Source organism: Hyperolius riggenbachi, chromosome 5 (genome assembly GCF_040937935.1).
Source record: "Hyperolius riggenbachi isolate aHypRig1 chromosome 5, aHypRig1.pri, whole genome shotgun sequence".
Taxonomy (NCBI): domain Eukaryota; kingdom Metazoa; phylum Chordata; class Amphibia; order Anura; family Hyperoliidae; genus Hyperolius; species Hyperolius riggenbachi.
Genome location: NC_090650.1, coordinates 361837538 through 361853346, shown reverse-complemented (window position 1 = coordinate 361853346; position 15809 = coordinate 361837538).

Sequence of the window (15809 nt, the reverse complement as noted above, 5' to 3'; positions counted from 1 at the left end):
GCGTCAAGCTGCCTGCACCTGCGCAGTAGAGCGGACCTGACTAGGATCGGCTATTTCCGAGCTGAGAGCTGCAACAGCGCCCCCCCCGCTCCAGCCTGGGAAGCTAAATATTGCACAGCCTGACAAATTGTTTGCTGTGCATTTCGAGGGCCAGAGCAAGGGACGGAGGAGGATGGGGAAGCCACGATAGGATCCAGAGGCTTCCCCCTCCCGAGCTGTGTACGCCCCAGGGGCACTTCTTTTAGTACAGTCTCTATATGTCACAGATCCACTTTTGCTTCCTGGGGCTCTGATATATCTATACCAGCGGAAAGGTTGTCAAGAGACACCAACTGACATGCTTATGTCACTTTACAGTTACATAGGACCTGATGCACTAACTGTCGGTCAAGTTGCTGTATGCCGGCATTAGGCCTCTTGAACGAATTAAAAAAAGGACTGCATTCTGCTAAGTTTTTTAATAGGAATAAAAAATTGGATCGTATAAAAAAAATCAGAATTGCATGTAGTGTGCAAGAGGCCTCACACAACAATCTTACTAGTACTAACGTCAGGGGAGTAACACATTGCCTAACTCACATTACCTGAGTAACACTCAAGTTGCTATGGTAACACCTGGTATGCTACTTTACTGAAAGTTAGTGCATGAGGCCCATAGTTTGGTTGAAAAAGACATCCATTCATCAAGTTCAACCAGAAAAAATTGGTACATCACTGTTCTGCACCCACATATATATCAGTTGATGCAGAGCAAGACCAAAGACCAAAAACCTTTAGAATGCCTGGGCCAATTAGCCTTAAAGGGATTCTGAGCAGGTACAAAAAAAAAAAAAAAAGGCCATGAGGTCCCGCTGGCGGCTCCGTTAACTAGTGACTTCCACCTGAAGTCGCCACTGCGATTCCCCGCCGTGCACGTTAAGCATCATCATGCCGATCGCTATGCGTCATCACGTCGGCCAGTGTGAGAGTCCTGCTCAGGCATGGTTCTCTAACTCCAAACCGTGCATGCGCAGAACTCTCACACCGGCTGGCATGATGACGCTTAACATGCGCGGCGGGGAATCGTAGTAGCGACTTCAGGTGCAAGTCACCAATTAACAGAGCCAGCAGCAGGACCCGGAGAGGAGCCAGGAGGACGCTGGGGGATACCTGTTCAGTATCTCTTTAAAGGGGCTCTGTGTGTGTGGGGGGGTTGAAAATAAAAACAGACACTTACCTGGGGCTTCTATCAGCGTCCTGTAGCAGTAATGTCCCACGCCGCCCTCCTCCGATCTGCCCTTCTCCGCTGCCAGCCCGCTGTAGAGCAGCATGCCATCCAACTGCCTGCTCGCAGGCGCAGTACAAGTAAGCTTCCGATGACTCGAGCGGGAGCGCGCATTGATCGTCTTGTTAGATGAATAATTTCCCGGTGGCGGGGAATGGCGGATCGGAGGAGGAAGGCGTGGGACATTACTGCTGCAGGGGGCTGATAGAAGCCCCAGGTAAGTGTCTGTTTTTATTTTCAACACCCTCCCTCTCCCCCACAGAACCCCTTTAAAAGGGGGGAAAAAATCCTGTGCAGGGCTGTGTAATCGGTACAAAAATAATTTGATGCTCTGACTTGCGACTCTGACTTTTAGTCTAATACATACTGTACCAGCACTGTGGAATTTGTTACAAAAATCTTCCGACTCCTCAGTTTTTAATCCATGACTCAGCAAACAGATAAAATCCCTGGATCAAGACCGCTGTGAATTACCGGGTAATTATAGCCCTGGATGTCCTTCAATGCAAGGAAAGCATCCAAGCCCTCTATAAATGCAGATATAGAATTTATCATAACTACCGGTAGTTCTTAAAGGGATACTGTAGGGGGGTCGGGGGAAAATGAATTGAACTTACCCGGGGCTTCTAATGGTCCCCCGCAGACATCCTGTGCCCGCGCAGCCGCTCTCCGATGCTCCGGCCCCACCCCCGGTTCACCTCTGGAATTTCAGACTTTAAAGTCTGAAAACCACTGCGCCTGCGTTGCCGTGTCCTCGCTCCCGCTGATGTCACCGATAGCGTACTACGCAGGCACAGACCATACTGGGCCTGCGCAGTACACTTCTGGTGACATCAGCGAGAGTGAGGACACGGCAACGCAGGCGCAGTGGTTTTCAGACTTTAAAGTCTGAAATTCTAGAAGTGAACCGGAGGCGGGACCGGAGCATCGGTAAGCGTCTGCGGGGGACCATTAGAAGCCCCGGGTAAGTTCAACTCATTTTCCCCCGACCCCCCTACAAAATCCCTTTAAATAATAAGAAAATGTGTACTGAACACAGTCCATTGGAATTGTCACACTTGAAGGCGCGTTACTAAAAGTAAGATAAAGAGCTTTGCCAATAATTGAAGTTGGCGTAAGACCGGAGGATGGATGCCATACGTGCCCTTTGCCTTATCAGTTGTGATTTTTAGTCTTACCTGCACTACTTCCTGCAATACGTATTTAAATAAGAGGACTGGGAACCTTCTGAATGTGCAATAAGCAACAAAGATGAAGACAGAAGTAAAGCAATCTTTCAGTAGCTCTACCCTAAGCTCTACCCTGGTCTTCCACCATTGAGTTCTCCTACCTCATCCTTATAGTGCTATATAGTTCGCTCTTTTTTTGTAGTTGATATACTTGTAAAACTTATTTGGATTTGATATTACTTAGAATTTGATATTCAACTTCTGCTTTTGCCAGTCTAACTTTTTTTTTTTTCTTACACTCGTTTAATACCGGTGAAAATTGATTTGGGTTCGGTTCATCGAGACTACACAGTTGTGAGCAGTTGCTTAAAACGACTCATCAGGTTTCAGTTCCTTTATGAAACAAGGACTCAGAAGTGTAACTCTAAAACTAAGATGAGGCAACCACAAACCTTCATACCCCTTTTCTAATTCCCCTTGGTGACACAACCTCGGGCCCATCCACCGTGAGTCATATAACAAGTGTGGCTATCATGTCCTCCATTCATAACAAATGTTGCCACAATTACACCCAATATAGAGGATGTACCAGTATCAGAAAGAGGGAGGGTAAGTTATTTGGGACTCTTCACAGCTCTGGGGCAGCTTCCCCTATAGTTACTAAATGAACTTTGAAGGTGGCCATACATCAGGCGACTTGGCAGCTGATCTAACGTCTGATTCGATCATAATTAAGTAGGATGAAGATTGGTGCTGATAAGAGCATATCCGATTGGCGATGCGACCTATTTTGGGCCGAAATTGGTTGCATGTTCGGTTGGACATGTCGAGCTGACATGCTCGATCAGGTGCGCAGTGGTAATGGCGTGCGAATATCACGGATGATAAAACACCCGTGTAGTTACACTTTACCCCACCGCACCCTCTGGTGTCAGCCACAGGTGGCTTGGCAGGTAAAGTATAACTGCATGGGGCACCAGGGGGGCACATAAAATAACAGCGACATCAGTTGAGTGTGGCATTACGAGGCCGATTCCCGCAATATTTTATGCTGAAATTGATCGGGAGTTGGCCTACGGGCAGCTGACAGATCTCACTCCAAACAGATTCAATGGATCAGAGAGATCTGTCATCGATAGATGTATGGCCACCTTAACTGGTTGTCTGATTTAGGGCTGGTTCACACGGACGCTTGGCGGCTTTTACCGCCAAGCGTTCGGGACTCGTTGGCTAAACGCGCCCATTCAAGTGAATGGAAGCGTTTAGCATCGCACGGTTACCGTCGATTGCACAAACGCTGCGTTCCGATCCCGATTTAACACGTTGTTTCAGCCGGCCCTAGAAGCTGCATGTGACATCCAGGGTTGCCTAGCTGCCGCGGCTTCATGTCTTCTTGTGGGGACAAGAAATGCAGATCGTGACGGGAAGCAGAAGATCGCCGGACCGCCGCCCCCAAACGCCGCCGCCTGCTGTCTATGTGAACCAGCCTTTAACTCGGATACTGCCCCATTTCTTACACCCATCTTGATAACTCATTTATAGTATTTTGATGCACTTCTATCAATAGACGAACCAAGCAGAAGCGGTAAATAACAGAAATGTTATGTATTTTTTTTCATAGCTGTGAATGCAGCCAATAAAGTAAGTGGTAATGTGCTGAGAATATGTGGCACAGCATTGTGAAATTATCCATTTGAAATGCCCTGCAGCCCCCCCCCCTCCCCCGATGGAATTAATGCAATGCAAATGTGAATGACTGAGAACTGAAATGAGACAGGAAATGGTTCATTTATACATTTATTTCTATCCTGCATATGCATTCAGACTGAAATGAAGAAAGAAATGCAGTCATTGTACAGACATTTGACACAAATGTTTAACAGTTACATGCATGCATACAGAATTAATAGGACGACTGGTATGGAGGTAATCAACATTCTAGTCATTACAATGTCACATTTCCTCTTTCTGTACGTCAAAGGCAGCCAGAATGGAAACTGATAAAAGCGCCATTAGATAGGTTTGAGAAGATGTTATTGATGTTTATGAGGAAAAAAAGCAGAAGTTTTGTCAGTTTGTTCAGCTGAAGGGGTGAAGAGGAGAAACAGATGAAACCAGTAATACACGTTAAACAAAGATGTGATCAGTATCAAACATTGACCTGAGCACCCTTTACGGATGAAACAGTTTATATTTTACTGACACTTGTGCTCTAACAGCTGGATCGGTCATCATCTTTCAGGCTTAAAAGTAAAATAAACTCTCAGACCCGTTTTCACATTGGCACTGAAAACAGTACGTTTAGGGGAGATAGATGGACCGTTTCCTATAGGATTCGTTCACTATAGTCCGTAGAAACGGATCTGTTCTGCCGAACGGACTGCAAGTTTGGGGAGGTTGAGATAAATCTGGAGAGACAGATGCGTCAAATTCACTGCACACTAACGGAATGGAAGATCACAGATCAAAAACTGATGCTCAGTAAAAACTGTTCTGTTTCACAGATCAATTTTTGATCTGTCCAGTGTGAACCGGGCCTTATGGGGTTTAAAAAATGATTACTATTTATGTCAGCCCACATTAACAGACCCATAACATTTTCTGTGGCCCAGGGGAGCTTAAAGGAATGTTTAACTGAAAATAAAACGGGTAGTTACTTACCTGGAGCTTTTTCCGGCCCCCCTGAATTTTTTCTGATCTCTTGCTATCATTCTGCACTGCTCCCCCTCCCAGTGTCTTCCATTACCTCATGCCTCCTCAATAATGCTCCTGTGGCCAGCAGTATTTTTTGCTTACTGCTCAAGCACATAACTCTCCTGGCCACAGGAATGTGTTAGAGGAGCCACGTGGCATGGAACCGTACATCCAGTGACACAGAGGGAACTGAGCAGGGCAAGAGGATTGTGAGGGACCAGGAAGACTTCAGGAGACTAGAAGAAGCCCTAGGTAAGTAGATGGCCATTTTTTTCTGCTAGAGTTTCCTTTAAGCAGAAAATCATGAAGCCTCCTTCTGTGGATTGTAGAATGGTAACTTTGTAATTCAATTTAGATCCTTGCAGTGGTCTAGAGAATTAGCTCTTCCGACTTTGGCTCATGCAACTCTGTGCACACCCTCGCCACACTCCAAGTGCCAAATATTACTCACATAACACACATTAGTCTGGAAGTGTGAGCAAGCCTGGATCTCAACAATGATCAGCTATTGCTCAAGATCTTCATAAGGTGCAGAAATGTTAATTACATCTGAATTCTTCCAGTCCATATTAGTGACCCACATAACTGGTCTCCATGGTTTACCCAAAGGAACCTAAAGTAAGGAAACTCATTTTAGGTTAAATACCTAAGTAGAGGAAAAGCACTGGATTCCATAAAGCCTTCCTGGCCCTTGGCCCATCCCGTTGTTTCTGTGCCGTCCCAGTTAAAGTTATTCGACCTCCTTGGTTGATTAGCTCTTTGGCACTCTTCGGTCAGCCTTCGGAAGTACTCATGTCGCCGAGTACTTCTGAAGACGAGAATATCCATACTGCACACATGTGAGAGTGGACAAACGGAGGACCGGAAAGGATCTATGGTATCCAAAGCCTTCGCTCCTTCTTTAGAATGTATCTAACCTGAAACAAGGTTTGCTTTAAAGGCGTTGATTAACCAAACTGATATCAGTTGTGGTTGAGTATTAAGAGTGGAAATCACCAACCAGATTTGTTCTGAGATACCACTGGGGATCTTTCTTGAATTATTTACTTCTCCTCTCATCTCCACAGCTATAAAGATCCTGCTTGAGCTCAAACGGCGCTCTTACACTTCATTGTTTTCAAGGTTGCAAAATGAGATAATGTTGCTCAATACAGAGCTGAGCAAGATTTCTATGGATGCAGCAAGAGAAGCCTGGGCTTTGAAAGACATAAGGAGCTTGTTAACCATTCAACGTCTTTCCATTGTTTGTTGTTGTTGAATTTAACCTTTTAATTAAATAACCAAGTTGCCCCTTTAGCATTCCTTCGACATGCACCATTGTTGTTTTACATGCAATCCATTTTTTTTATCTTAAGTTGAAATATGAAACGTTTCTTAGCTTCTTCCTAAAGCTTTTAAATTAGTATGGTAGTTTTTAAGCTTAATGGGTGCGTGAGAGTGAGGATGAATAGGTACTCTTGTGCTCTTTTGTTTCTGTTTGCAGCATTAAGTATAGTTACTGAAACAAATATCATACAAATATAAATTTATATGTATATACAGATATATTTACAAAGCATCAACAAAAAAATAAACATACTATTTGACAATGTCAATAATATTCAGAAAAAAAAGATAAAATTGCACAAAACCTCAGTGGTACTGATGCCATCATACATCATGAAGGGTTAAGCTTTGGGTATGGTGCATTCTAGTTTGACCACAGGTCCCATCATCTGAGACACTCCACACACTCTTTCATTACTAAGATACCTTGTGCCATGGTACCATACGCTAGACCTGTGGCTTACGTAATGTATTTGTACATTCTGTGTAATGATATTGCTTCTTCATTTTTTACAGACTCCCTTTATAAAAAAAACTAAATTGAAGTTTCCCTAATGATGCTTCCTTAAAATAGTATTTCCCAAATCGGTCCACAAATTCCACTAACTGTTCAAGTTTTGAAATGAGTCCCCACAGCATTGTGATATGAAGGCTCATTCATAGTTTTGCAATGCAAAATGAAATGGTTAAATTATGACTAAAAACAAGTTTAGCATTTTAGTCAGTTGTTCTGGCTTTGAAATGTTTTCGAGGCCTCTTAAACACAGAGGGATAAACTGTGCACTTGTGGAGCAGTTCAGTGTCCCATCTACCGGCCATGAGCACCATTTGGGTGCAGTTTAAGTGCAGCCCCAGAAACGTGGCGGTGTTACTCCACAGCAGAAACCATGACAGGTCGCACCGAAGCAGGGCCGCGGCCATGCGCAGATGTGACTTCATGGGGGTGCCTGTAGCCCACCGGCACTGAGTGCTAAGAAGCGCATGGCCAGCGCAAGAGATTAGCTGAGAGGTGGTGAATTGACCTTGGATTTACCAGTTTCTGAAAGGGAGCCCTGTTGGGTTCATAAAATAATGATATTCATATACACAAAATATCACTCCTGATAAATAAAACATTAAATATCTGTAGTAATTATTTTAGTACTTACCGTGACATTTTAGAAATTGCTGTGGGTTTAGGAGACTTTGGTTTTCATATGTTTACTGAGTTAAGGAACGAGAATGAACAGCAATGAATACAAAAGTGACTTTCTGAGGTAAAGATATTTCCTGCATTTTTTTGGCAGATGCATTAAAATGCATGTAAAGCTCACTTGTTGTGCATTTTGTATGCAACTGCTTTCATCCCTGAGTCATCTGCCCCAAAACCACAGCTTAACTAAAGTCACAAATCCTCAATATGTTCTGACAATGATGGCCAAGCTTTTCATGGAATTTAGGTGTGCATTGTTCAGTGTGAATGAGCCCTGTGTGTCTCTGATTTTATTCACAAAAGATGGACTGTTGGTGGAACTTAACTGGAAAGGACACTTTTATGTTTATGATTAATGGCAATTCACATTTATGTCTTTTTACTTTGCTGTTATGTGCATAAAAACACATTAATTCCTCCATATTTCTAACAGAAAATGGCTGAAAAGAGTGTCAAGGTTTATTACTCCTTCAGCAAAGTAGGATTTCGTGGCTAATTTTTATGTCAGAGTGATCCCTGAAGCCATGGTTGCAAAGACCAGCAACCTGAGATCTTTGCCAGTTTGGGAACATTTCATCTGACTGCAAATACAAATGCAAATATATTTTTTAATAACATTAAAACACAAGAACACTTGAGCAGCACAGATCTATGTGTGTCAATTTTAACATGAGTGTTTTTTCTTTTTAATGACAATTAGAGTTACAGACTACCCAGCAAGCTCATGGTGAAACAGTACTCCTAGGAGTGTGTAAGGAGCTACAATGGACCAAAAAGCCTTCTTGCTAAAATGCATGGAAAACATATGTCTGCTTTCTTAAAACAAAGTATTTGCGATAATTCAGGTTGGAGCGAGCTCTGAGATGACTTCAACCTGAAGTATTCCATGATAAATTAGAGAAATACACTTAAACTCATTGATAACCTCACACAGTTTCCTTCTCAGAACCTCAGGGAGGTAGTAACTGATCCTGACCCTGTGATCAATGTGAACCAATGAGATTGGCTAACAATGATCAAGAGGTCAGAAGCCAATTAAATTGGCTCCTGACCATCTCACAGAGCTCTACTGTCATAACGACAGCAGGACAAGTGGGCTTTAGCAATGGGAGAATGGCGCAATCAGCGATAGTGGTGGGAGCGTGCAGCGCAGAAGTTGAAATCTATGCCCTGGCAGGGATAACAGGTCCCACACGGCATAGATTTCAACTTGCATCATCCGGAAGCATTTCATGTGAGCATCAATGTGTGCAATTCTAGAAATGTTCTGCATTGTAACAGCAAATGATAAAGAGTTAACTGTACAAAGAATGAATCACACCACATTGCAGTGCATTAAATACAGTCCGTTAGAACACAACATGTCCGTGTGAAAGTACCCCAAGGCTGCAGACACTATTCCAGGAGTCCAATGCTGAAATATTAGATATGTGGATGGCTGGAATACAGGTAAATAAAACATGCAAAGTCCCACTTAACTCCTGTGGTTGAAGAACAGTGCTTCTTAAAGCGGACCCAAACCAAACATTTTTTTAATTCAATATATTTAGTGGCACCACTCTGACACATACAAATATAAATAAACACTCCTTCAAGCCTATGAGCATTTCAGTGCATGCTTTTCACCCTTCTCTTTTCATAAATAGGGTTATACAGGTGGCAGTCATTAGCAATTCCTCCTTTGCTGCACACCATCTACTCCATCAGTTTGCCGGATTCTGTCCCGGCAATTTGAAAGGAAGGGAGGTGTTTCTCCAATGAATGTAAAATATTTTATATTTGTCATCATGCAGCTGAAAAAAGGCTACTATTTATTATTATAATTTAGAAAATAGATTTCATTTCTGAAATATTCTATTTTTAATTTGGGTCCACTTTAAAGTGAACCTTAAGTCACCTCCTGGGGCTTCCCTCAGCCCCTTGCATCCGATCGGTGCCCTCGCCGTGTCTCAGAGATCCTCCCGTCCTCGCCGGCGACCACTTCCGGTTTGGCCGTCACCGGCCGACAGGCATGGGAACGCGAGTGATTCTTTTCGTTCCCAGCCATGATATCGCCCCCTATGCTGCTATTGCGGCCTTCTGGCCGCAATAGCAGCATAGGGGGGCGATATTTTGGCTGGGAACGCGAAGAATCACTCGCGTTCCCATGCCTGTCGGGTCCTGACGGCGAAACCGGAAGTGGTCGCCGGCGAGGACGGGAGGATCTCCGAGACACGGCGAGGGCACCGATCGGCTGCAGGAGGCTGAGGGAAGCCCCAGGTGAGTAAAGCTCATTTTTTTCAGGTGACTTAAGTGCCTCTTTAAGGCTAAGTTCACAGTGCTCAGTTGCATCACAGAAAAATTCTGCATGTCAACTTCCCATACAATTCTCTGGGCCTGTTCACAGTAACTGATCACTTTATTCTAACTTGCTGCATGCAGGCTTTGCGTTAAAGTCTATGTCCAGTCTCCTTTGCAGTTCACACATATTTTAACACATGCGTTATGCAACTGACCAATGTGAATCCAGCCTAAAGGTCTTCTCCACATTTTCTTTTGTTTGTATCTTTTTTGTTTTTAGATTACGTATACAATGCTTTTTAATGTGTCATATAAATATACCATGTATTATTGCTTCTACAAGCTTTTTTTTTTCGTTTGTTTGATTCGAGTTTGTGGAATTGACCATTGACCTTACTCACTATTCCAGTCTTAGATGAATAAGGTATCTATTCGTAAAATTAAAATAGCCCTGGGCTTAGATTTGTCCAATTTGACAACTTTTAACTTTATTTATAAAATGTATTTGTGGATATCCCTTAGCACAAATGCTGGCCATAAGCAAATTAAACTAATCAGAAGACTGTTCCCAGAATAATGATGAATCTGCTTTGAATTAGGGCTGAATTTCTCTGAAAAGGTTTAAAGAAGACAGTCTTGCAAGTTCATGGTCATGTGTTCCATTGAAGGATCATCAACTGCTTTATAAACATGAACGATTTAATTAAACCAGTATTTAATACAGAAAGAATGATTATCTCACATGTCTGCAGTATCAGAGATTTTCAGAAAGAGGAATTTTGTTGGCGAGCACATTTTGCAAAACAAGCCCAAATAATGGTTAAATCCAAAATTCAATCCTTTATAAATGGATCCCTGGAAGCTATTAGTGATAATTAGGAACACGAGTTTCCATAAATTAAATTCAAACTAATTTATCAAAACCAGTGAAGAAAAATTTGAGCAAAAGCAGTGAAAACCTGGAGCAGATGCCCAGGTCCACGATTCAGTTTGGTTGTTTTGGTCAGCTGCTCTTGATTTTTGCACTTGTTTTGATCCAATTTTCGTTACACTGGTTTTCATAAATTAGATTCCTGGTTCTCTAATACTTTCTCATGTATTCTCATGTATATATTTATGGAATCTTCTCGGAGCAAAATTAAAGAAAATAATTGCTAGCAAAATTCTCACCAAAAATAAGTGTCAATTTTCAAAAACAAGTTACCGTAATGTCCTAAGATGTTAAGCGTCCCGGTAATAGCTCTATCATAATATCTGGTAATCCTGGGGGGCAGAAAGTGATGCACAGCAATATAAATTGATGGGAGTTGTGATTTTTCTATAGACTTAATTTAGGGTTGATGCAGGAATATGCACATTTTTAATTCAGACTTATGCAACTTGGAAACTGGATCGTTCAAAGTGGGACTCAATTGATCCTTTTTTAAGTTACCGGTACATAAATTCGATTAAAATTTTTTATCCTGCACCAACTCAGAATTATTTGTATCTCACTGACCATCTGCTGAGACAGGCAGCTATAAGAAACTACAAGTGAAAGAAATTGTTTTACTGGAATGGGATTTTAACGTGATTTCTTGTGAACAATGTTGGGGAATGTTTTGAAAATTTCCATTTATGGTTGTTTTAATCATCTGAATTGAGCTGTACTGGTGGTTTTTATGGGAATTAGTACAAAGTATGTTCCCGCCTATGAAAAAAAGTCAACCAATAAACCATTGTTGGGGCTAAATTATATTTTATTTGTTGTCTAAGTTTACCCTCCATTCCCAGAATGCTTGTGAAATCATGTTTTAAGGAGTACAAGTCTGTGTTTGTATCGCCCATTTCCAAACAAATAATTAAAGATTTATCTGCACAGAATAGCAAATGACTTTTAATTTGTGGAGTTATGATAGTTTTACTGCGTGCAGACATCATTGATTTTGAATGTAGGAACAAGACTTTCCAATACGAGGAATAAATAAATCTAATATTCAAACAACACCCTTAATTATGTGTTCCAGAATGTTTTGGTTTATTTGCCCAAAATATAGAAGAAAAAGCTATGCTGACAAAATTATTAGCGTTCAATTAGTGGAGGCTGCATGATCATGATTGCAGGTATAGTAATTTTTCAGCACATGCTGAAGTGAAAAAAGGGCAGTTTAAAAAAAAATGCATATAAAAGACAGTGAATAGGAGACAAGCTATACATAATCAACTATAGCCTGCAGTGGTTTTAAGCTACCCAAAAAGTAATTAAGAGAAAAGATAATGAATTTATGCAAGCCATTCGATGCCAGCCTTCCATTGAGATATCAGGTGTTACACTTATATGCTACTGTGGGCACGGACACTAAGGACAATGCATATGTATTTTGCTGTTAACCCCATCGTGCTGCTCTAGTGTATCACTGCCTTCCAGTTCATAATTGCATGACGTTGACAGCGTTTCCCAATCAAGGAGAATCTACAATGATGTGTTTGTTTGCATATGAGTTATATACACTAGTAGACCTAAGCCCGTTTAAAAATGGGCTCTAGGTCTGTCACCGCCACCACCACCACAAGTCAGCGCCGCCAATGCCGCATGTCAGCATGCGCCCAACGGCTGTCCATGCACATGTGCAATAGTGCAAGCGCACAGACCCAGAGACAAAGGAGGATGCAGGGACACTTGCATATTATTACATAGGGTTATTCCAGCGGCAGCATAAGCAGTTGAAATGGTGTTTCCAGCTCTAGAAACTGGTATTGATGTTGCGGAATTACTTAATTTGTTTTTAGAGTTAAAGGGATCATGTAATAAGGTCAAAGCATAAAAACAACAAAGACCATTTTAGTGTATAGGTTTATTAAAAATAGGGTCAGATGAGTGGGGACATACTCTTCTGCTGAGTGCCGGTCTGCTTTATATTAAAGGGGCACTATGGCGAAAAATTATGTTTTATATTCACTGTACTATGCATAGCTGTATGTAGAGCATAGTATGTAACATGTGTTGAGGCAGAGGCATTTTTTTTTTACACTGACATCTGCTTTGTTTACTTTCACAGTCACGTCGGAAGATTTACCTTACTGACGCGACTCAGCATAAACCATTTACTTGTAGGAGGCATCTTTCCCTGGTGATGTCTCTGCCGTTTTAGGTTCCCCGTCTGTGCTGCACTTGAAGGTTTCTTCTATAGTTCAACTGCACAATCGTGCCGTTATATTGTTTACTCGCCCGTCGTAAAGTGCAGCAATTTATCTGCTGCGCAGAGTAGGATACATCCTCCCTCTTTGATGGCACGCAACTGCCGTCTGAGTGGAACGCAGCATCACTGATGACGCTGCCCGGCAAGGACCCCTGTAGCGAAGCTGGCATTGAAACGGACACCTAATGTTGTCCGTTTCTATGGCTACCAGGCTTCGCTTAGTGAACTGCAGTGCGCAGAGCAGCGGCGGACTGTAGAGCAGACACAAGCGCTGTAGCTGTGTCCTGCTAATTCTCCATTAGATGTGCTAGTTTGTTTTTTGTGGTGATTTTTTTTTTTTTTATCCCAATGCGGTTTTCTGTAACTTTTTTGTAAAGCAAATTGCAGGTAGTAATCAATTTAGTTATTTATTTCGCTCTGCTGAACAATGAAATGTATGTATTTGAATGTATATATACATATAGTAAGGTTTATATACATAGATATATATATACATATCTAGTTTAGTTATATATACATATCTATGTATATATATATCTATGTATATAAATCAGTAAGGTAAATCTTCCGACGTGACTGTGAAAGTAAACAAAGCAGATGTCAGTGTAAAAAAAAAATGCCTCTGCCTCAACACATGTTACATACTATGCTCTACATACAGCTATGCATAGTACAGTGAATATAAAACATAGTTTTTCGCCATAGTGCCCCTTTAAACAAGAATTCCGTTTGGTTGGTTTTGGCAGTTGCTCCAGTCTTGTTTGTGCTAACAATAATGGGGTTGATTTACTTGGTGCCAATAATATTGCCAAGTGCAGACAGCACACTCCAATTTTACCGGTACCAACATCAACAGAGTACCACATGTTCCACAGTTAGCACGACTCACTGTACATGGGTACTTTTGTATGTACCACAAGTCACGCTAATTGTGCAATGCGTAATACTCTGCTGGAGTAAGAACCGGTGCTATTCTCGTGGAGCTACCTGCCCATGGCAATATTAATCTATTAATCGCACTACATGAATCAACCCCAATATATCGATCCAGTCTGTCATTTGCTTAAGTAAGTATCAATTTTCTCATTATTAGCTCTGTTTAATTATTACTAGTGGTAATAAAATATCGTATTGCATGCGCAGTACAGCCCGGCGGACGTCCGATGACGTCAGCGCGCCGGCGTGGGACGCAGAAGTCCCAGGAAATGGAGCGCAGAAGAGCCCGACCTGGCAGCCGGCCTGGCCAGGTCGGGTCGGGCACCGGAGACCACCGGGAGCCTGCGGAGCGGCGGCGAGGGCACCTCCTGCCTGCCACGGGCTGGAGGAAGCCCCAGGTAAGTGGAAATTTATTTTTATTTTTTTAATCCCCTCCCTGAACCTTTCCTTTAAAGGACAACCGAGGTGACATGTGACATGATGGGATAGACATGTATAGTGTTAAGCACACAAATAACTAGGCTGTGTTCCTTTTTTTCTTTCTCTGCCTGAAAGAGTTAAACATCAGGTATGCAAGGGACAGTTTCTATCTGGGTTAGCCTGGGTCAGACTATAGCATAACCCTCACTGATAAGTAATTACAGCCATATAATACTTTCCTGTCTGGAAATGGCTTCCTTGAGCAGGAAAGAGATAAACAGTCAATAATTCATAGATTTGAGATTTAGCATACTTTAATTTAGGTGTCATTGAGCAGAGACAATGAAACAGAAAAAAAATAGATTTAAATATAAAATAAAACTGCGGGATATCTAAAAAAGTAAATTTTATGAGAAGGAGGATAGATGCAATTGTTTTTCTCATCAGTTTACTTTAACTTCGGATGTCCTTTAAGGACCGGAGACCGCTGGTACCAGAAACTGCCGCATAACGACTAATCGCCGCACATATCCGCCGCTACTGACATCCGCGCCGCACACACGGAGTCTCAGGCCACCCACTCTGCCATCTCTATGACGGCATAGCTCTGTGAGCCGTTCAGGAGCTGCTTTCATTGGCTCCTGACTGTGTCAACAATGTAAGCCAATGGGAGATGCTTACATTGATAACGGTATCAGGAGCCAGTGAAATCAGCTCCTGACCAGCTCACAGGGCTCTGCTGTCATAGAGATGGGAGACAGCGGTGAGATCAGCGGGAGAGACGAAAGCGGCGAGGACGTGCGGTGGCAGTGATGTGAATTCTACGCCCTGGCAGGTATTAGAGCATGAAAGCAGGGCTTAGATTTTAATCCCCGCCATCTGGAAGGGATTAAGGAATATGTATTCTATACTTCAAGTGAACCTATATTTACTAGGGATTGCCAATGAAATGCAAATAGTTCAAAATAGATGCAGATTTTATCAAAGGTTTTATGCAAAACTTCTGCTTACAAATGAACCAATAAAATGCTGCAGCTGCAACATTAATGGAAATTGGGCTGTTTTCAAGCTACAAACATTTGCAAGAAATGTGCATACACATTTGCATGATCTCAGAATTATTTGTTTCTCACTGACCACCCTTAATAATTACTCGGAATATCCAGTTATATATATTAACAAAATAGGAAATACACGTGACTTGATGCCTGATATGAACACATCCTTACTGAGGTACACAAAAAATATATCCACTAACCCTCTAAAGGGAGTCTAAAGCCAAACTGTAAAAAAAAGGACAGGTACTCATCTAAGGAGAAGGAAGGCTCTGGGTCCGATACAGCCTTTCC